Source organism: Asparagus officinalis, chromosome 5, assembly GCF_001876935.1.
Source record: "Asparagus officinalis chromosome 5, Aspof.V1, whole genome shotgun sequence".
NCBI classification, from domain to species: Eukaryota; Viridiplantae; Streptophyta; class Magnoliopsida; order Asparagales; family Asparagaceae; genus Asparagus; species Asparagus officinalis.
This window is the reverse complement of record NC_033798.1, coordinates 82216441-82239232: the sequence shown is the minus strand read 5'-3', so window position 1 is coordinate 82239232 and position 22792 is coordinate 82216441.

Genomic DNA, 22792 nt, shown 5'->3' with positions numbered 1-22792 from the left:
TCTCATTTCACTCAGATCCAGCTCAAGCCGACTAAGCGAAAGGGCCAACTGTTATGGTATTCTCATTCACTAAAAGTACAAGCTCATTGCTAAGCAACGTACAAGTGTGCTACATGCTATGCCCCAATCAACTTGGCGGTCAGAGACCAACGGGGACGACCACTCTGCGGACTCGACGACTCGACAATCCTTCATGTCGATTAGAAAGACAAAACTTATCGACCCCTCATTTTGTCAAAGACGACTCGCCATGAGTCCACTCAACCATTTGCCAGACACCTTACGCAGCCGACTCGAAAGGCGTTACTTCTCGGCCAAGTTAGAGGACAACCTTTTCCTCGAGCTTATCCTCATTGACAACGTGTCAAGATCATATCAATACTTGTCAGGCATCATCATGGCTCTGCCCCGATAGTCTTCATGACTTATTAGGCCATGTTGTTCTTCACGCGCCACGTGTCACCTCATGTCAGCGCTAATCACGCAGCTAGTCGCCAGCCGACACCTATAAAGCAAGTGCTGACGCAACCGCCAGCACATGTTTCTTCACCGTCATCCTATACTCAGCCAGAATGACGGTTTTACCCCTCATCCTCATAGGTATAAATACATGTACTATTCTACCTTGCAAGAGGGATCTTGATTTCCAAATCTAATCCTTAAGCAATCGCCACGCACAAGAACTCTCATAGTTCTTCTCACTCCATTCAAGTTCACTAGCTAACTTGATTGCTGGAGATACCACGAGGAATCCAAGCCTCATCCTCTCATGAGTATTTTCCTGTGCATGCTGAGCAGATACCCCAATTCAAGAACTAGACATAAAGTCAGTGAAGAAAGCGGCCCCTTCACCATCCATCATCATCTCGTCTCATCACAGATGCATATTTGACTGTGTGATCTCCAACAGCATCAACAAAGACTAATAAGACCTATGGGCCTAGAAAAAATTATTCTTACTATTATTTTTTAATATCTTATTACAATTAATCCGAAACAATAATAACTTTCCTATGTGGCCGAGTTACTATTTCTTTGAATTGATTGCAATCTAGTGTCCTTAAAACTTAATGAAGTGCGTTAATCCTTATTTGACTATCCTCGTGACCTAAGATACTATGGCTACCTTAACTCATTCAGTAATCATTATTACTTCAAGACATCATAAATTTAGAATATTAACAAACTGTAGAACACATATATTGCATATGCTTCATGATAAAATTATAAAAGAAAATAACTTAACTTTATTACTTTCAATTTGGAAAGAACTATATTTTCTTTTTCCTAATGTACTATAGCATAGCAAATCAATGTTATTTATAAAAAAAACTTCAGCATAAAAACTTGAGTTGATGATCAAAAAAACGCATCTGTATAATTAAACCGAAAGCATGTAACTTTTATTAAAGGAAACTTGCAACTAATATAAATATATGCTACTAGTAACATATTGACGCTAGGCTCGACCCGGTCCATGATATACTCGGGAACAAGTTGGTCTAGTCCTAAGCTTGGGGTTAGAGAAGTAGGCTTGACCCACGCTGGCCCAGTTCAGGCCCAACCTATATATATATATATATCATACTCCCTTTAAAAGCACGAGTTTGGGAAATTCTTTTGGTAGACAAAAATCACCCTTAGAATTTAAATACTAACCCATTAAGTAAGAGTAAGTTGATAAATTGATGAATTCTTATTGGATATACATAGTATGAAGATAAGGATATTATTTAAATTGAAATGTAAACCTGAATGAAATTATTAAATGCCAAATTTATAAATGTATACAAGATGAATGGCATATATGCAAAAACTAAACAAATTAATGAGAGAATAATACATTTGGAATTCAAATACTAATCTATTACGAAAGAATATAATTTATTGAAAATCATACTCCTTCCGTTTTATATTTTATTGAGCAGATGTCAATCCTTCTCCATATTTATCTTTTTCGATAAAATTAGACTATATTTAGATGTTGAAAAGACATAGTAAACCTTAAAATGGAAGTTAAATTTATGTATTTTAATAAAAGAATATCAAACAACCACTCTTTTCTTTGCTATGTTTTGAAAGTTTAGTCCTTTTTCCTAATTTTGGATTTTTGAGGGTATATTTTGTAAATTTTGAAAATTTAAAAGTGTTTTCTAAAAATTTAAAATTTAAGTTGGATACTTGTAATTTCCATGTTTTATACATTGGTGATAAGTTTTTGAATGTAAGGATATTTTTTGCAACTCTAAAAATTTGAGGGTGTTTTTTATAATTATTAAAACTTTAGATTGTTTTTTATAAAATTTAAAATTTTAAGGGTCTGGTGATAATTAGATTTGATATGTACTTGTTATAGGTTTTGAAAATTTAAGGTTTTCTATCATTTTTTATTTAAAGGATTTTTTTTAATTTTTATAACTCCAATGTTATATTTTATAAATTTTAATTTTTAGGTGTGTGATGGTAATCCATTGAATTCATCTTTGCTATATGTAAGTTTTAAAATTTTAGAATTTCATGGTGCTTTCTTACTATTTAAACTTTTGAGGGTGTTTTTATAATTTTTAAAATATTGATGGTGTTTATTGTAGATTTTAAATTCTTCAGATGCTGCTATTAATTTTTAGGTTTCATGATCATTATTTTAAGTTTTGAAACGTCAGGATATTTTGTGTAATTTGAAAATTTTGAGAATATTTTATGCAAATTTTGAAACTTTTTGGGTTATTTTGTAATACTTCACATATTATGTTTTAAGTTCCTTACTTTAATAAATTAATAGAGTAGAGCTATTTTATGTATTCTGTTAATCTTATTTTTTTTAAAATTATTGAGCTGTATGTAATTGACATGGGATTTGGATAGGATATAATTATGATTAAGATAGATTAAGATTAAAATAAAAAATCTAAAATAGTGAAGGGTAATATTGATCATGGAAAGTTTTTCCCGAACTCGAACTTTTAAAAGGAGTAACATTAGATTATTTTAAAGTAATTAATTATATTGTATATTTGATCTTTTTTAGATGATAAATTGTAATAATTTTCATGGTACTTTCATGTCATTCAACATGTATGTCTCTTTGTTTTTTATTCTTATTAGATTAAATTATTAAATTAGATTAGATTGTTTAAAAATTATGAATTATGAAATTATAATAATTTTCACATCACTTTAATCTATATTCTTTTTATTAGATTAGATTAGATTATTTTAAAGCAATTAATGATATTGTATATTTGATCTTTTTTTTTCAGATCACAAAAATCAAATATTTTAAAGCAATTAATGATATTTTAAAGAAATTAATGATATTGTATATTTGATCTTTTTTCAGATAACAAAATTTAATTATACTATTATTATTTAAGTAGATATTGTTTGTATAAAAATTAAAGAGAATCTCACACGTATCTTAGATCTTAATGCCAGCTGTAATACTTACATATGAGTGTTAGTTAAAATAAATTTTATACATGAGCTTAACTTTTATGATCCTACTTTATGTTTGCGTCGAAAATTGTTTTCTCACTGCTCACTTGGTTAAACCTTCCTACAGTTAGGGTCACAGTCAAAATCCCCTCTCGATTCCTTCAATGAACGAGAGGTCCACAAATCGAGTGATCAAACCTATAAAAGTTAGGGTCATCTCACATTCCCACTGTGATCGCCAGTTTGTTTGCGTCGAAAATTATTATTTTTATTGTATAACTCATTACAACTTTAGTCGTTACAATGAGTTTAAAAAGATCGGTCTTTTTATAAGACCTTTACACAATAAAAATAAAAGTTACAACTCTCGTTCAAAACAAACGCATGGAGATCGTTTATCGGTCTTCTGCTTGTGCGGGATCTTTGCCTGTGTCGGGGTTTATCCGTGGACCGTCTTAGATCTGGATCCAGTTGATAGAAAATTAGGCAGAGCTTCACCTTCACCGAGGGAGTGTTTGATTTGAAGCACTGAAATCGACCAAGTGAAATCAGGGCTCTTCTCGAGATTAAGACCAAGCCTAATCTCGAGGAACGGACGGACGGGGTTCAGATCCTTCGAATAGCTCCTTCTTTATGCCAAAGTTCGCCGGGATCTGATCTGCCTTCGCTGAAATTCGTGCCCCTTGACTCCTCTATCCAGCATCACCTCCACATTTTGATAATAAATCGCCCCCTGTGAAATGAGCCACTAGGCCTGTATTTATAGGCTTCGGTTGAGGGGTTTTCGGATGAGAATGAATGATTCCTCCTTATATTCAGTTAATAACTAATTAATAATGTTTGGGGATGATATCAGATCAGTTTGGATGTTTAGGAACGAACAAATCCCGAGAAAAACCATCAAAAACCGAACAAGGGTTGAAACAGCGCGCGGGGACGAATCTGACCCGCGCTGGCGCTGGTCGGACGGATCCGACCCGCACCGGCACGGGTCGGATTATTCCGACCCGCACGAGCGCGGGTCGGAATGTCGGATCATTCCGACCCGCGCGGGCACGGGTCGGTTTGGTCCCCGTCCTGCACGGAGCGCTGGGAGTTTGGCTTCGCTGATTTCTTTGGTGTTTTTCCAATTTTCCGGGAGTTGTATTCTCTACCGTTTTGCGTATTTGACCATCTTGCACGCTACGTTGCGGGACTGACCGTCGAACGCACGTTGGTTGACATGCGTGTGTTGATTGATGCACGCATGTTGACCGAAACGCATGAACTGATTGACACGCGCGTGTTGACCAACGCGCGCGAGCTGATTGACGAGCACGCGCTGACCGACGCGCACGAACTGATTGACGCGCACGTGTTGACTAACGCACGTGAACTGATTAACGAGCGCGTGTTGATCAACGTGCGCGAACTGATTAACGAGCGCGTATTGACCGACGTGCACGAACTGATTGACGCGCGCGTGTTGACCGACGTACGCGAACTGATTGACGCGCGCATGTTGACCGACGCACGCGAGCTGATTGACGCCTGCGTGTTGACCGACGCGCGCGAGCTGATTTCGACGACAGATAATCCTCTTAGACTCGGATAACGACGTTCGTTGTCTTCTTTTCGTCTCGAGCTGTGTACGGACACCTATAGGAATTTTTAGACGCCTACACTTTAATTGGATTAGATAATTTTATTTTATTTTTTAAACCCAAACTCTTCCACAAAACCAAAATAGAGTAGCAATGATATAGCTATATATATCCACAGGACCATAGATATCTTAAAAATGAATGAAGAAAACCACACAAATAAAAACCATATTAATTACCCTCACACACTCACTATTTTTAAAACAACCATTCTCCATCTTCATTTACAATATATTCACATACCCAAATTATGCTACTGGAGTTTCCCCTTACTAACTACACCATTGATCAACCCTCATTTTTTCCTTTGTACTTAAATTGTATAACATTCATTACAATGATGACTCACATAGGTCCTCTGCCTGCCTTAAACACCTAAAAAAATAATGTACTAGATATTGTAGTTAGTTAATAATGAGATCATATCATTATAAACAAATTAAATAATTAAAGATTAATAATTCTTAAGAATATACTACATTCTCCTAGCTTGCATTGCAAACTTGTTAATTATTTATTCCTGGCCCTAATAGATTTTCAAAATTAATCTTGAGAGTTGCTTGCATTAAAAAAGTTATGTTAGAGGGCCAATACAGTCTATTTTATAGTTTAAGATTGTCAACACATTTTGTCTCTAATGCTTGTCAATTATGAGTAATAATATAATTTGATTGATCCAAGTATATCCTAATATATTTCTAGACTATTGTCTTTTCTTTTGCTCTTTATTATATCCGACTTGATATCATAATTGATGTAGACGATAAAGACACTACTGTAGAATTGAATAGAAAAAAATAAAGATGGAGAAGGATTGATCTTAGCTAAGCCTATACAAGTCATCTTTATATTAAGTATTTGGTTATATTTTTATTAACAAATCAACAATATATTATTGTAATTTTTTTAACTTAACACTATATTTAATGACTATGATAAACAAATTGGCGATCGATGATTTGATCCGATAAATAAATATGTTACATGAAGTTTGATATATACAAATTTAAAAGAATAATATTGTGTATGCAAGTATATAAAAGTGTATTGATCCTAGTTTTACACATAAATCTATTTCATAAAAATTTAAAAAATATTTAAATAAAATTTATGACAAATGTAATTATTCATGTATATAGATTTTACCTCAAAATGAATCTGACTTATTCTATAGTAAGAAAATAAATAAATAAAATAAATAATTTTGAAATTTAACCACGTGCATTGCACGAGCACAAGAACTAGTGTGTGTGTTATATTATATAATATATATATAATATTATATATAATATTATAATATATATATATATATATATTATAATATATAATATATAATAATATATATATATCATATATATACTATAATAATATATATATATGAGAAAAAATGGCGTATCGACTGGGCAAACATAAAAACATGTTGGTGTGGTGTGTGGTGGTTGGTGTGGCTTGTCAGTGAGTGGACATAAATTCGCCTCCACTCATTCAAAGTGTTGCAACTACTCGTCATGCACTCTTCAACACATCCTGAATGGTGAGCTTCCAATTTGAGATAGTGGAGGGCTTGTGTCACCCACTATCAAAGCACGAAAATGTGCTTCAGTACCAAGCATAACCCTATCTTCTCTCTCTCTCTGCTCTTCTCATCTTCTCTCTCTCTCATCTCTCTCTTATATATATATATATATATATATATATGTTATATATATATATATATATATATATATATATTATAATATATTATATATATATACATGCCACTTAAGTTTCTTAGTCATTGATGCATACATGATGGAGCGTACTTTGCGATATCCACGTCCGTTGAACTTCGATCTACACAATATTCGTAAAACTCCCAACACACCAATTTGGGGTTGAACCCCGTCTTGTGTTTGACCCTTTCAATCAACTCCTATTAATTTTAACGTTTTGATGAATAAAACTTCTTTGACATGGCTCGACGGAGGCGTCAAACCACGAACGGGGTTCACCCCAATTTGATGTGTTAGGTTTTAGAATATGTAGATCAAGTTCAACAGCGGATCCACCACAATGTAGCTCAATCAAGTGACTCATCAATGATCTAAGATAACTTAGTGACTTCCACTTAGGGGCAAGAATAGAGCCCGAGCTGCCGCCGCGCCGGCCGCAGCCGCCGTCGCTTGCAGATGCTTCCACTCTCGCGTTGTTGTGGTTGCTCGCCGTCGTTCGGGCTCCGCGTCTTGATCTTTCTTCGCCGGGAGAGCAGGAGAGAAGAGGCGAGTTCAAGAGGAGTTGGTGATGGGCTGCTCTGGCGCAGGCTGCGAAATTCTTTTTAAGAGAGCAGGCAGAGTAATGGGTCACGTCAAAACTCGTTGCAGGACATTTGCAAAAAAACCTCCTGGGTGTGTTTCGGACGAATGGCGTAACGCAAGTTAGCTTGCGTATGAGAACGCAAGTAAGTATATATATATTATATACTAATATATATATATATATATATAATAGTAATATATATATATATATATTATATATATATATATCATATAATATGCTGACCTTAATAGCCTAAACAAGTTTTAGTATACATCATCCAAATAAATTAATTGAAAACAACATTGGCTGACATTTGCACATGTAGTAAACTTAATAAATATACTCACGGCTAATCTTAAAAAAATAATATTGTAAGCACTTTATGCCAGTAAGAAGCAGAAACATAATCTATTCCTTTATACAAATAGGAGGATCAGAGATTCACTGTTTCATGCTACAGTAAATGCTACAGTAGCATTTACTCTAGCATTATTACTGCAGCTTATAATTAATTAAAAATATCACTGTAGCATACGGGTATACTGTAGCATTTAAAAGGTACTGTAGCAGAGCGGGATACTGTAGCACTTCAAAAAATTCAAATCATGCCCTATTAAAAAAAGGGATTACTGTAGCAAAAAAAAATACCGTGCTTTGCACGGACCGCAAACTAGTCAACGCAAAAAGATAAAAAAAAACGCATGCGCTTATAAACTTTGAGATCAGACTAACAAAAGCACTAATTAACAAGATAAGCACTTTTAAAGCGTTAAACTGAAAAAATTTGCTTTTGTTTCAGTATTTAAATTTCAATATTATTATTATTTACGACTGCATAGACTTAAATGCGTCAACTAACACTAACATGATCTAAAACTAAAAAAACTAAACAACACAGATGGAGTTAGCTCTGATACCACGTGTTAGAAATATTAAAATCTAAATAATTACAGAGCACGCAGCGAAATAAATTAAATTTAAAAGATACATCTAGCCATTGTTGTCTAGAACGATCTGTAACTCAGAAAATTAGATAAAAAATAGAAATAATCCGAGCATATACGTACATAAAAAATTAAAGTTAGATCACTATTAAGACAAATAAAACAAAGTTCCTAGCCTATGCCTTACCGAAAAGCCTTAAATCCGATGGATCGAGGAACTATGACTGTATTTATAGGCTAGGCTAGAACCCTTCTGTTATAATTAGAATTCTTAAAAGATAAGACTTCTTAAAAATAATTTCCATCCTTCAGGAAAACTATCTAGATATGATCTTATCTAAATTCACTATATTAATTCTTTATAAGATAAAAATTTAAATATCATAATGAATTAAGATAATTTGTATCGAAGGCCAAAACTTTATCCATATACATACAACAAATACTCCTCTTTCATTTTTTTTTTACTTGACGACAAATAAAGAACCTTACTTTCTTCTACTCATGCACAGTTACCATTGACAAAATTTACCATTGACAAAATGATCTTCTTACATATTGCCAAGTCACAATGAAGAGAACTCCAGCCTACTTTTTGCCCTAAAGTGACCTCCCGTTCCTCCCATTCACTCATTAGCAGTTTCTTTTGGCAAATAATGCCTATACGTGCGCTTGAGGACCCAAGAGCGAGACATCAACGGCTAGAGTCTCAAGCCGCATGAAATGATGAGCACCAAACTTACCCAGAAAGTAATCATTAACCGGCAGGGAAATTTTGGGTCTCTCTGCCATAAAAGAGTAAGACATTGCATTTTGCAATAATGAGGCGTTAATTATCATACAACATTGTGCCTATAAGTTAGTGGTTGTTGATTTCATTAAGTCATAATACTTGGAATAATGCGACATGCTTAATGATTACAGGCTTAATAGTCTCTCTCCCTCTCCCTCATCTGTCGACACTGTTTTGGAATTCAATTAATGACAGAATAATGACTTATATATGTCAGAATTCGGTTGCTACGAGTTGTGGATTATCGGAGTTCGTCAATTCCTTTTTTTTTTTTTGATGAAATGAAAGGTTAAGAATTATTATTTCATGGTAAAAATGCTTTTAGGCCTTAAAATGATGAAGCAAATTTGACTAAGCCCCAGGATTTAGTCATGCTCTGTTTGGCTATGGGTTAAGAAAAGGGTTAGGGGGCTTTAACCCCTCCTTAACCCTCAAAACAATAAAATTAACGTGAGGGTTAACTAAACCATCCGGACATCCTAACAGACATTTACGCCCTCGTTAAGGGATGCTCTGCCCCCTCAAGCAAAGGGTAGGCACTGTAATTTAAAAAAATAATCAAATGAGGATCTTTTAATCAACCATAGTAACTAATTTAGGTACATAGGGAAATATTTCTTTGGCTAGGTGGCAAATATATTGCTTCCCATGCGAGACGCGTCAATTATTACTAGCCACAATTGTTTCTTTTGATGCGAAAAACTTCGGGAAAGAAAGAAGTATCTGTATCTAGAAAGGAATTTTTATTGAGTATTGGAAACTGGTGGAAATTACGGTTAAATCTGGAATAAAACAGTGAAGGATGATGTGCTGCAATTTAAACTTTTTCAAGTTAACTGCTGTGCGTTTGTGAAACGCTGTGCTTAAAGCAATATTTAGCCTACTCCGGTGCAAGGATCCCAATGCCAAACTGCTTCCACGAACAGCAGTACAGTACTCTAGTGTGCACCAACCCAATACTATCAAGATCACCTCGATCTATAAGAACTTTCGGTCAAGGTCAAAGATCTCCTCGATCTCAAAACCTTTCGGTTCAAAACATTTCGGTTTCAGGGTTCCTGCGGGCACAGTTTCATCAACAGCAGCAGCACTACAACAACAAAAAAACGTCAATCCGACGTTTGTTTTCCAAGCTCGCGTGTGTATACCAACGTTCGTATTCCACGCTCGCGAGAGTCAATTCATGAGCTGTCTAAGGACGCTATTTATAGGCCTCTAAGGCCAGCTCAAGAATCACTAGCAATTAATATGACTGTTACAATTCTCAATGACAATTAAGATTGTAATATCAATACATTAAATTGCTCTTAAATGCTATTGTAATTGCTGCATGCAGTAACTCCTGAATACGAGGTAATCAATGAGCGCGTTGCTACGAAATACGAGGGTCACGTCTAAGCAAATCAGACGAACCTCGTTTGACAAACGAACCTCGTCAAACAGGCGAACCCTGTAAGATAGACGAACCTCGTCGAACGAACGAACATCGTCAAACAGGCAAACCTCATCGAACGAGCGAACCTCGTATGACAGACGAACCTCGTCGAATGAACGAACATCATCAAATAGGCGAACCTCGTCGAACGAGCGAACCTCGTCGAACGAGCGAACCTCGTCAAACTACGAGAACGTTAGGGTCACACCCTCATGCGAATACGTAGCTCGTCCGCATGCTGCGAAGTAGCCTGCGAGGCAACCATAGTGGTAGCCAACATGGCGCCAAATAGCATCACCTTGCCCTGATGCCTCCGTGCGAAGTGTAAAGTGCGCCTAACAAAGCGCCACTTAGCACCTCAGCCCGATTAGCCCCGATCCCCGGCCCATTGGCCCCCGGCCCCCGGCTCACGACCCACGGCCCACTAGAACTTATGAGGGATTAATTCAAATAAAATACTTCTCAATTTTCCATTGGCAAGCCTCGAACAAGGGACCTTTTGAAATACCAAAACATAAACTTCCACAAGGCTACTAAGCATTTATGAAAAGTACTTGTAGTTAATATATATATAGTTTGAAAACTCATTTTGGAAAGCGGTTTTGACCAAAAAATCTAACAATCCCCCATAAGTTTTTAAACTAGTATCGTGTTATGGTGTCGTTATTTCAATCGTTGTGCAGAAGGTAGATGTCGCAAGGACTTGAATCCTCCTTAGACATCCTGAATAGAAGATAAATGTATGGTGTCGTAGAGACTTGAACCAGCACATGTCTAAAATCTAGCGATCACACACGATCAAACTCATCTGCGGTAGTTTTCACTTTGAACCACATTTGTCTTTGCCTTTGCACATTTATGACCATGTGCTTGTCCTGGTTTCTGCTAGGGCTCTAGGTATCTTTCCACAAGACATCATAGGAGACGACCAAATCTCCACCCAGGCATATGTAAGTTCTTTAGACATGTTTCCTATCAAACATCCTGCATCCAAAATGCTTTGAACTCATTAAGGCTTAAGAGTCATCCTCTCTCATGATAGGATTCTAGGTGAGTCCTTTAGGCATGTTTCCTGTCTAACACCCTGCATTCAAAATGTTTTGGACCCATTAAGGCTTAACAGCCAACCCCTTGACATGATAGGATTATCGGTGAGTCCTTTAGGCATGTTACCTATCTAATATCCCGCATCCGAAATACTTTGGACTCATTAAGGCTTAACGGACAACCTCTTTACATGATAGGATTTCACTTGTAAATCTTACTTAACTTTTGAACCAATCATCTTATTATTAGTAGCGTAAGCTTTGAACTAATAACTTAACGAAATGGTAAGTGTTTGTAAGACTCACCAAACTTTGTAAATCTTACTTGACTTTTGAACCAGATATCTTTATTATTAGTAGTGTAAGCTTTAAACTAATAATTGGATGAACATGGTAAGTATTTATAAGACTCACAAAACTTTGAGACCTATTGCAGCAGGCGTCCTTTTGACTATGTTTTTTTTCAGACCTTTAGTCAAAGGATCAACCACATTCTCTGAAGACCGAATATCAATCACTGAGATGACTCTTTAGCAAATGAGTTCTCTCAAATAACCATGCTTCAAACGAATGGTCCACTTCTTTCCATTGAACAACGAGTTCACTGCCACTTGCCTGATTATCATAATAGATTTTAATTGCGCCTTGCAATTCTATCAATGGAAGGTCTCGGAGAATACAGCTGAGCCACTCAGCTTCATCTTCTGTAGCACAGAGTGCGAAGAACTCAGATTCTATAGATGACTGTGCAATCATAGTTTGCTTCTTAGATTTCTACAAGATGGCAGCTCCGCCCATGGTGAAGACTAAACCTCCAGAAGATCTGCACTCATCTGGTTCTGAGCACAAGCTCGCATCTGAATAGCCTTCGATTATAACCGGATATCCAGTGTAGAATAGGCACAGACCTGTAGTTCCTTTCAAGTATCTCATCAATCTCTGGACAACATCCCAGTGAAGCTTTCCAGGATTACTTGTGAACCTACTAAGCATTCCTACAGCGAATGCTATATCTGGCCTTGTGCAGCTCATCGCGTACAACAGACTTCTAATTATCTTTGAGTACCTTAGCTGCTCTACTGGTCTTCCAGTGTTCGGTCGAAGCTTCTTGTTGTAATCATATGACACTGACAATTCGGGTAAATCGTAGTAGCCATACTTCCTTAGCATGCTCTCAACATAATACGATTGAGACAATCCAATACCCTTTTCAGAGCATATGATTTTGATTCCGAGAATCACGTTCACAGTTCTAAGGTCCTTCATGCTGAACTGTGCCGAGATAAATTTCTTGGTAGATGTTACTATCTCCAAATTACTCCCGATGATGAGCATATCATCGACATAGAGGCAGATAACTACCACCTTTTCTTTAGCAACTTGATGTATAAGTACTTGTCAGAGTCACTAACTTGATGCCCATTATTTTGAACAACCCAATCGAACTTCTTATGCCAGATTTTCGGTGCATGCTTAAGTCCATATAGAGACTTAATAAGTTTATAAACTTTACCAGCTGGAGCATCAAGTCCTTTTGGTTTCTCCATGTAGATCTCTTCTGTGAGGTCTCCATTGAGGAAGGCAGTCTTCACATCCATCTGATGTAAGACGAATCTTTTTATCGCTACCCATGCGATAAGCACTCTGATGGTAGTGATCCTGCAAACTGGTGCATAGATGTCAAAAAAATCTATTCCTTCTCTCTGAGAAAATCTTTTCGCCACTAGTCTTGCTTTGTACTTCTCAATAGTACCATCAAGACGAAGCTTCTTCTTGAAGATCCACTTGTAACTGATAGGCCTTGCACCTTCAAGTACATCCATCAGCTCCCAAGTATGATTTTGGATTAATAAATCTATCTCATCATGTATAGCTTCTTTCCACAGAAGAACGTTTGTTGACTGCATTGCTTCTTAAAAAGTCTGTGAGTCTCCTTTCATATTATAGGTGATGAAGTCATCTTCAAAATCTTTCTGTCTCCTGGCACGCTTGGAAGATGGTTCACTAACTCTTTCATCACTAACACTTTCAGTTTCTCACGAAATTGGCTCCTCTGGTGCATCTGACGTACTAGCATTCTCTGCTATATCTTTAAGCAATAATCATTTATCTTTGATAAACTTCTCCTCAAAGAATTCTGCATCCCGAGCTTTGATGATGGAGTTGGTTCTAAGATCAAGGAACCTGCAAGCTTCATTATCTTCAGCAAAGCCAAGAAGCACACATCTGTTTGCCTTTGGTCCGAGCTTAGGCCTTCTGATATCTGAAACTCGAACATATGCGAGACACCCCCACACTTTGAGACTATCCAAAGGATCTAGATATCCTAACCATAAATGATGATGAGTACTATCAGTTTTAGAATAGGGTACTCTGTTCAGAATCTAGTTTGCTATCAGCAAAGCCTCTTCCCAATAGCATGTTGGTAGACCGGATGTGATTAGAATCGAATTCACCATCTCAGTCAATGTGTGATTCTTCCTTTCAACAATTCCATTAGTTTACGGAGAATACGGAGCCGTAGTTTCAATCAACAATGATTCCATTCTCCTTGAAGTATGTCTCCGACTCCTTAGATCGGTACTCTCCTCCTCTATCACTCCTGAGCCTTTTCACCTAAAGTCCAAGCTGCTTCTCCACTCGAGTCCGAAACTCGACAAACTAGCTGAAGGCTTCATCTTTAGATTTCAACAGGTAGACGTGGCAGAAGAGAGAGTGGTCATCAATGAAGGTAATGAAGTACTTCATACCGCCTCGAGTAACGAAGCTCTTGAAATCACAAGTATCTGAGTGAATCAGATCCAATAGGTTGGTGCTCCTTATGATATTTGGAAATAGCTTCTGTTTGGGTTAAAAGTTGATGTTTTCATTGGTGACGAACTCATTATAATTTCAGCCATTACAATAAGTTCAAACAAAAAAAGTCGATCTTTTTATAAGATCTCCTTTACACAATGAAAATAAAGATTACAACTCTTGTCAAACAGCGCTCTTTTTATAAGATCTCCTTTACACAATGAAAATAAAGATTACAACTCTTGTCAAACAGCGCAACGGACGTTTATCACCCGCTGATTACAACTCTTGTCAAACAGCGCAACGGACGTTTATCACCCGCTGCTTGCGTGAGATCTTTGCCTGTACCGGGGACATTAATATCCGTGGACCGCCACGGATCAGATCCGGTTAACAGATTGGTGATCAAAGCTCTTACTTCACGAAGGAAGTAATTGCTACAGCGGTGATCTCGACCAAGCGAGATCACGGCTCTTCTCGAGATTTAAGACCAAACTTAAATCCGGAGGAATAGGGGACGGGTCTCAAATCTCTCGAACTCCACTCTTTATGCACAGGAGATCGCCAAGATCTGCTAACCCTTACTAAAATTCATGGTTATGCACTCGAGAAACCAGCAGTACCTCATCCTCTTGATGTCCTCCCCTGAAATGAGCACCCGAGCTCGTATTTATAAGCTTCGAAAGCGGGTATTTGGATAAGAACGAGGGATTCCTCCTTATCTTCAGTTAAGAACTGATTAACCATAGTATCAGATCAGTTGGGATGCTCAGGAACCAACAAATCTCGAGAGAATCCGTAAAAACCAAAAAATTATACTTTTAGATCGAATTTGGCCGAAGCGTCACCCAGTGGCTCGGCCTTGGCCTAGCCACCCACAATGGTGGCCTTTTCTGGCCCATCGTGCGCGCTAACCACCAAATAGTGCGCTCGGCCTTGGCCCGAGCCTTAATATGTGCTCACCTTACTCTACCTCGTGTCTCCCCAGCCTCACCAAATTGGTGCTCTCGGCTCCACTGGCCAGCCACCATTGGTTTGGCTGTTGAGCCATCCTCCGGTTACTCTGGTATGGGGAGGCTACACCACGTGTTCCGACTGAGTCGTTTCGATACGACTCGACTGCCAGTGGCTTTCTTAGTCTTCTAAATTTTGACTTGTTCTGTCGTTACGCGTATTTCATCAATTCATTGATCTGTACGCTGTTTTGGTGACCGATGAGCGTGCGGTCCACTTGGTGGTGGCCGGTGAGCACGCGGCCCACTCGGTTTGCCGATTTGGTGGCCGATGAGCGTGCGGGCCACTTGGTGGTGGTCGGTGAGCATACGGGTCACTTGGTTCACCGATTTGGTGGCTGATGAGCATGCAGGCCACTTGGTGGTGGTTGGTGAGCACACGGGCCACTTGGAGCTGGCTGACGAGTGCACGGGCCACTTGGAGATAGTCGATGAGCGCACAGGTCATTCGGTTTGCCGTTTCGCTTCATGCGTTCGTTAGCGTCGGATAATCCCCTTAGACTTAGATAATGCCGTTCATCACCTTCTCTCTATCTCGAGCTGTGTGTAGATACCTATAGGTATTTTTAGATGCCTACAGATACCCCCTCCAAAGTATTTCAGACTCATTCTTTTATAGAGGAGTCTGGGATGCTTTGGATATGATAGACCCCATCTTCAGTTGGTGTCAAAGGACCTGTGAACTGCTTCAATTCTTGACTTCTTCAGCCTTCAGTGCATTCAGTGTTTTGTCGAATAGATGAAGTTCTTTCGGCACTACGTTTATCGTCTGACCGTTGCCGAAATCTTGAATCGTAATTGGTAAGTTAGTTTTGGCTCATGTCATTGAGTTGACTTTGAACTGATTATCTTTGTCGCAACGCGTTGACCGGCATTGACCTAGGGCTACGCGTTGCTCGGCGTTGGCCTTAGGGTTTTGTATTAATCGGCGTTGACTTTCATCGCAACGTTTTGACTGGCGTTAACGCAGTTTATACTCGTACATTTGCTGGAGTATACACAGTTTAAGCTCTTAAGGTATTGGAGCGTGACGGTCCCAAATTTTAGGCTGCAGGACCAACTATTAAAGTTGTTTCGTCTGCAGATATGGATCTTATCCCGAAGTCGTTGGATGCTCAAGTCACGAGACCAACTAATGAAGCTGATACGTTAATGACTCACATTTATAGAATTTTTGGTAAATTCTCAGCAATCAACGGGTTTGATTAGCCTTTACCAACTACCGTTTGAGTCGGGCTAGCATACAGATTGTTTAGACCCGTTCTGCACGTAACGTTGTGCTAAAAGAGTTAACTCTTTTAGTGCTACGATATTGAATACGTAGACTTCATCTTTCTCACGGGAATAGACTACCCGGCAACGCGTGTTAGACACTGACTTAGGATTTTTGGCAAATCCTCAGCCTTCAACGGATTTGTCGTACCTTTACCGATTACCGTTTGAATCGGGCTTACATGTGGATTGTTTAAGTCCGTTCCGCATGTAACATTATGCTAAAAGAGTTAACTCTTTTAGTGCTACGATATTGAATACGTAGACTTCGTCTTTCTCACGGGAATAGACTACCCGGTAACGCGTGTTAGGTGCTGACTTATCCCTACTTAGGCTTCGGGATAAAAGTCCCCAGACTCGGATTCTGGTGTCTTCTTCAAACGGTGAAAGACTAAACCGGCAACGTATGTTAGACGTTGACTTATCCCTTCTTAGGATTCGGGATAAAATTCTTCGTGCGTGTGAGGCACTTTGATGTTATTAATAACAACCTGCCACAATATCGAATATGTGAACTTTTGTCCTTTTTACGATAAAAGACTGATCGGCAACGCGTGTTAGGCGTTGACTTATCCCTACTTAGGATTCGGGATAAAATTCTCCATACGCGTGAGGCACGGATTTTGGTGTTATTAATAACAACATGCCATAATATCGAATATGTGGGCTTTTATCCTTTTTACGGTAAAAGACTGGCCGGCAATGCGTGTTAGGCGTTGACTTATCCCTACTTAGGATTCGGGATAAATTTCCCCATGCATAAAAGGTATGGATTTTTATTGCTACGATACTGAATACGTAGACTCGGTCGTTTTTATGGGAACAAACCACCTAGCAGCGCGGGTTAAGCGCTGACGCATCCCTACTTAGGCTTCGGGATAAAATACCCCAGATTGGTATTCTGGTATCTTTTTCACTTGGTGAAAGACTAAACCGGCGACGCGTGTTAGGCGTTTACTTATCCCTACTCAGGATTTGGGATAAAATTCTCCATGCGTGTGAAGCACGGATTTTAGGAGTTTGAAAAAAGTGGTGTCTTCTCTTGAAGCAAAGACGAACCCGATGCGGGAGAGGAAGAATTTTATATTCTATCTCTCAAAGCTGAAGAGGAAGAATTTTATATTCTATCTTCAGTCACAAAAGGAAACTCAAAGTGGGATCTCCACTTCAAGAATCTGGGAAGGTGAAACTAATAGTGGGATCTCCACTCCGAGAATCAAAAAGATTCGAATAATCCTAACTGTTGGAAGGTTTGATTATCGAACTAAAGGTGAGTTTCTCGTTTATCAAGAGTGAATTGTGGTTTTAGTCCTTACTATAGGAATGTTTGACCAAGCGGGAGTTTAAGGTGATCCTAACTGTAGGAAGGTTTGACCACTCGATCTAAAAACGGACCGAATAGACAGTGGGAGTGGGAGAACAAATCACAGTGGGAGTGTTAACTTGTACAAATCACTCAGTAGGGGTTCTTAGTGTTAAGTGATAAGGACTTAACACGAAGGGGTTTAACAATTCGTCAAAGATTATCGGATCAAAATTCCAAGCATTATATCCGGACTCTAACCATGAAAATGTTGAGTGCACGAACATAGCGGAAGTTTGAATGGATTAGACCGGAAAGAATTTTAATGGGCCTACTGTCAATTAATTTGATCAGTGAGGGATTTTATGGTGGAAGACTATGAGTCGTCGAACACCAATGGGTGTTTTGTGAGGGAAAATTGATCCAATGAAGTGATCGAATCTCATCTCAGCAAAAAAGTGTTCGAAAATCATAGTAGAAGTTTAGTGTTTATCACTTTGTTCATAATGATCGGGTTATCCCTAAGAATATTACATTTAACATTCTTCCGAGAACTTCCCGTTACATGAATTATCCACCCCCAGCTTTCTTTGCAAAACTGGGTATAACGAGGAGTACGTTATCCCCTGTCGCATGTCCGGGTTATCCTTAAGAATATAAGATTCTCTAGGAACTTTCCGTTACATAAATCATCCACCCCCAGCTTCCTTTGCGAAACCTGGTCTAACATTGTACTTAGTTGGATGACCGAGAAGCAGTTTATACTCGTATACTCTTTGAATTGTGAGAAGGAGCAGTTTATACTCTTATACTTGTCGGAGTCTTCATTCGACTTAATTGAGCGATATAACGCCGGCTTCAACCAATGTTTGGATGCTATTCTTGAGAGCAAAACAATCCTTGGTGGGATGAAGGACCCTCCTGTGGTACGCACAATACTTTGGATCCGTAGTATTGTCAGCTTCCTCCTGATTTGCGATAGGTGGTAGCTTGATCTTGTTGTTTTCAAGGAGGAATTCGAAGATGGCTGGAACGTCTTCGTCCTTGAAGGAATATTCTTTTTGGAGCCTCGGGTCCGAAGTCTTTTGCTGCCTTCGGGATTGCTGTTGTGATGTTTGATTAGCACCAACAGCAGCTGCAGGTGCTTTGCCCTTACCACGGGAGGCGAAGTTCGAGTTCGGAGGATTAGTCGTCGGTTGGCTCCTCTCGGCCTTCTTCCTTCGGAGGAAACGTTCAGCTTGTTCACCGCGTACCTTCAAGTCTTTCCAAGTGTTGGACGGTGTGACTCCCATAACTTCCAATATCTCAATAGATTGGTTTGTTTGCGGTGAAAGTTGATGTTTTCATTGTTTTCATTGCTACCGAATCTATTACAACTTTAGTCGTTACAATAAACTCGAATAAAATAAAAAGTTGATCTTTTTATAAGATCTCCTTACACAATAAAAATAAAAAAAAGGTTTACAACTCTCTTCAAACAAATGCAGAGATCATTTATCGGTCTTCTGCTTGCGTGAGATCTTGCCCTGTGACGGGGACGTTGATATCCATGGACCACCGTCGATCAGATCTGATTGCTGAAGAATCGAGCAGAGCTTCGTCGATTCGCGAAGGAATCAAGAAGCCGTAGCACTTATCTCGGCAACAGCGAGATAATTGCTCTTCTTAAGATTATCGCAACGGGATAATCTTAAGGAACGGACCCGGGGATTGCAGATCTGACGAGCTCTTCTTCTTTATGCTGACGAACTCGATCAAATCTCTACTCCTCCTCCTCTCTGAAATTCGTGCACTTTTGGTCTTCAATCTGGCAGGGCTTTGCCTCTTCTCCAAAATACCAGATCTCGAAAAATGAAGGCCTGAGGCTCCTATTTATAGGCTTAAGGGAGTTCGGGTGGTTGAAACAGCACAATGGTCCAATTTTAGGCTTGGAGACACCCTTGGGCGTCTCAGCGAGGCCAAGACACCCTTGGGTGTCTCGGGGCCGAGACACCCTAGGGTGTCTCGGCTTTGGCCGAGACACCTTGGGGTGTCTCGTTTGGGCCGAGACACCTCGGGGTGTCTTAACTCAGGCTGAGACGCCGCTTTTTGTATATTCGTCCGTTTCCACCTTAACTTCTTCATCCGAACTCAGATTTGAGTGATTCAAAGTGTGTTGGAAAGCCAACGAGGAGTTCTATAAGCTCTGATGATTAGATCATTGTGGATTAAGCTAGGATAGGAGCGTCGTTTCGTCTTTTGTAAGCGACGCGGGACTCCCGATCAGTTCGTGTCTTTGTTATTCTGAAATTCCGTTACTTCACGTAGTTCGTCGATTCACTTCAAGTGTTCATCGACGTCAATCAAGCTTATGTGACTTGGATAGTGATGTTCCTCATCTCCTCTTAGCCGTGAGCTGCTCACGGAGACCTATAGGTAATTTTCGATGCCTACAGATACCCCCTCCAAAGCGTTCCAGACTCGTTTCTTTTATAGAAGAGGCTAGAATACTTTGGATGTGATTGGTCCAGCCTTCAATCGGTGTAAAGGACCTTTAATTAGCTTCAACTCTTGGCTCCTTCGATTTTTAGTCTATTCGATGCTTTGACGAATAGCTGAAGTCCTTCCGGCGCTGCGTTTATCGCCTGCACGTCATCGGAGTCTCGAGTCTACAACCGGTGAGTTGGGTTTGGCTCGTGTCACTGAATTGATTTAGAACTGACTATTTCCATCACATCGGCTTTTTCATTGCAACGCCTTGATTGGCGTTGACCTAGGGTTACGCGTTGATCGGCGTTGACCTTAGGGTTTTGAACGTCGTCCGTTGATTTTTTTATCGCAACGCGTTGACTGGCGTTGACCTAGGGTTACGCGTTGACCGGCATTGACCTTAGGGTAACGCGTTGACTGGCGTTGACCTAGGGTTACGCGTTGACCGGCATTGACCTTAGGGTTTTGAACATCGTCCGTTAACTTTTTGTCGCAACGCGTTGATTGGCGTTGACCTTAGGGTTTTGAACCGCCCGACGTTGACACAGTTTATACTCGTACGTTTTACTGGAGTATACACAGTTTAAGCTCTTAAGGTATTGGAGCATGGTGGTCCCAAGTGTCGGGGCTGCAGAACCAACTGTTAAAGCTGATTCATCTGCATGTGTGGATCTTATCTTGTTATTAGATAATCGAGTCACGAGACCAACTAAGGAGCTGATGCGTCAATAACTCGTATTTATAGAATTTTTGGTAAATCCTCAGCCATCAACGGGTTTGATGAGCCTTTACCGACTACTGTTTGAGTCAGGCTAGCATGCGGATTGTTTAAGTCCGTTCCGCATGTGACGTTGTGCTAAAGGAATGAACTCCCTTAGACTTGATGCTGCGACTTCGAATACGTAGACTTCGCCATTGTTACAGGAATAGGCTACCCGGCAACGCGTGTTAGGCGCTGACTTATCCTTACTTAGGATTCAGGATAAAAGTCCCCAGACTCAGATTCTGGTGTCTTCTTCAATCGGTAAAAGACTAAACCGGCAATGCGTATTAGGCGTTGGTTAGGCGTTGACTTATCCTTGCTTAGGATTCGGGATAAAATTCCCCGTGCGTGTGAAGCACGGATTTTGGCGTTATTAATAACAACCTGCCACAATATTGAATATGTGGGCTTTTGTCCTTTTTACGGTTAAGGACTAACCGGCAACGCGTGTTAGGCACTGACTTATCCCTACTTAGGCTTCGGGATAAACTTTCCCGTGCGTGTGAAGCACGGATTTTGGCGTTATTAATAACAACCTGCCACAATGTTGAATATGTGGGCTTTTGTCCTTTTTACGGTTAAGGACTAACCGGCAACGCGTATTAGGCGTTGACTTATCCTTTCTTAGGATTCGAGATAAAATTCCCCGTGCGTGTGAAGCACGGATTTTGGCGTTATGAATAACAACCTGCCATAATATTGAATATGTGGGCTTTTGTCTTTTTTACAGTTAAGGACTAACCGGCAACGCGTGTTAGGCGCTGACTTATCCCTACTTAGGCTTCGGGATAAAATACCCCAGACTGGATTCTGATGTCTTTTTCAATTAGTGAAATACTAAACCGGCAACACGTGTCAGGTGTTGACTTATCTCTACTCAGGATTCGGGATAAAATTCCCCGTAGCTGTGAGGCACGGATTTTGGGAGTTGAAAAAAGTGGTGTCTTTTCTTGGGGCAAAGACGAACCCGAAATGGGAGAGGAAGAATTTTATATTCTATCTCCCAACACTGAAGAGGAAGAATTTTATATTCTATCTCTACTTGGAAAGGAGACTCGAGGTGGGATCTCCACCCCCAGAATCCGAAAAGGTAAAACTAGGAGTGGGATCTCCACTCCGAGAATCGAAAAGATTCGGATAACCCTAACTGTCGGAAGGTTTGATTACCAAACTAAAGATGAATTTCTCGTTTATCAAGAGTGAATTGTGGTTTTGGTCCTAACTGTAGGAAGGTTTGACCAAACGGGAGTTTGAGATGACCCTAACTGTAGGAAGGTTTGATCACTCGATTTGAAAGTGGACCTCTCGTTCATTAGAGGAATCGAGAGGGGATTTTGGTTTTGGCCCTAACTGTAGGAAGGTTTGACCGAGTGGGATGTTTAAGACGATCCTAACTGTAGGAAGGTTTGACCGTTCGATTTGTGGATCTCTCGTTCATTGGAGGAATCGAGAGGAGATTTTGGTTGTGGTCCTAACTGTAAGAAGGTTTGACCAAGTGGGATTGGGAGTACAAATCATAATGGGAGTGTTGACTTATACAAATCACTTAAATGGGGTTCCTGGTGTTAAGTGATAGGAACTTAAC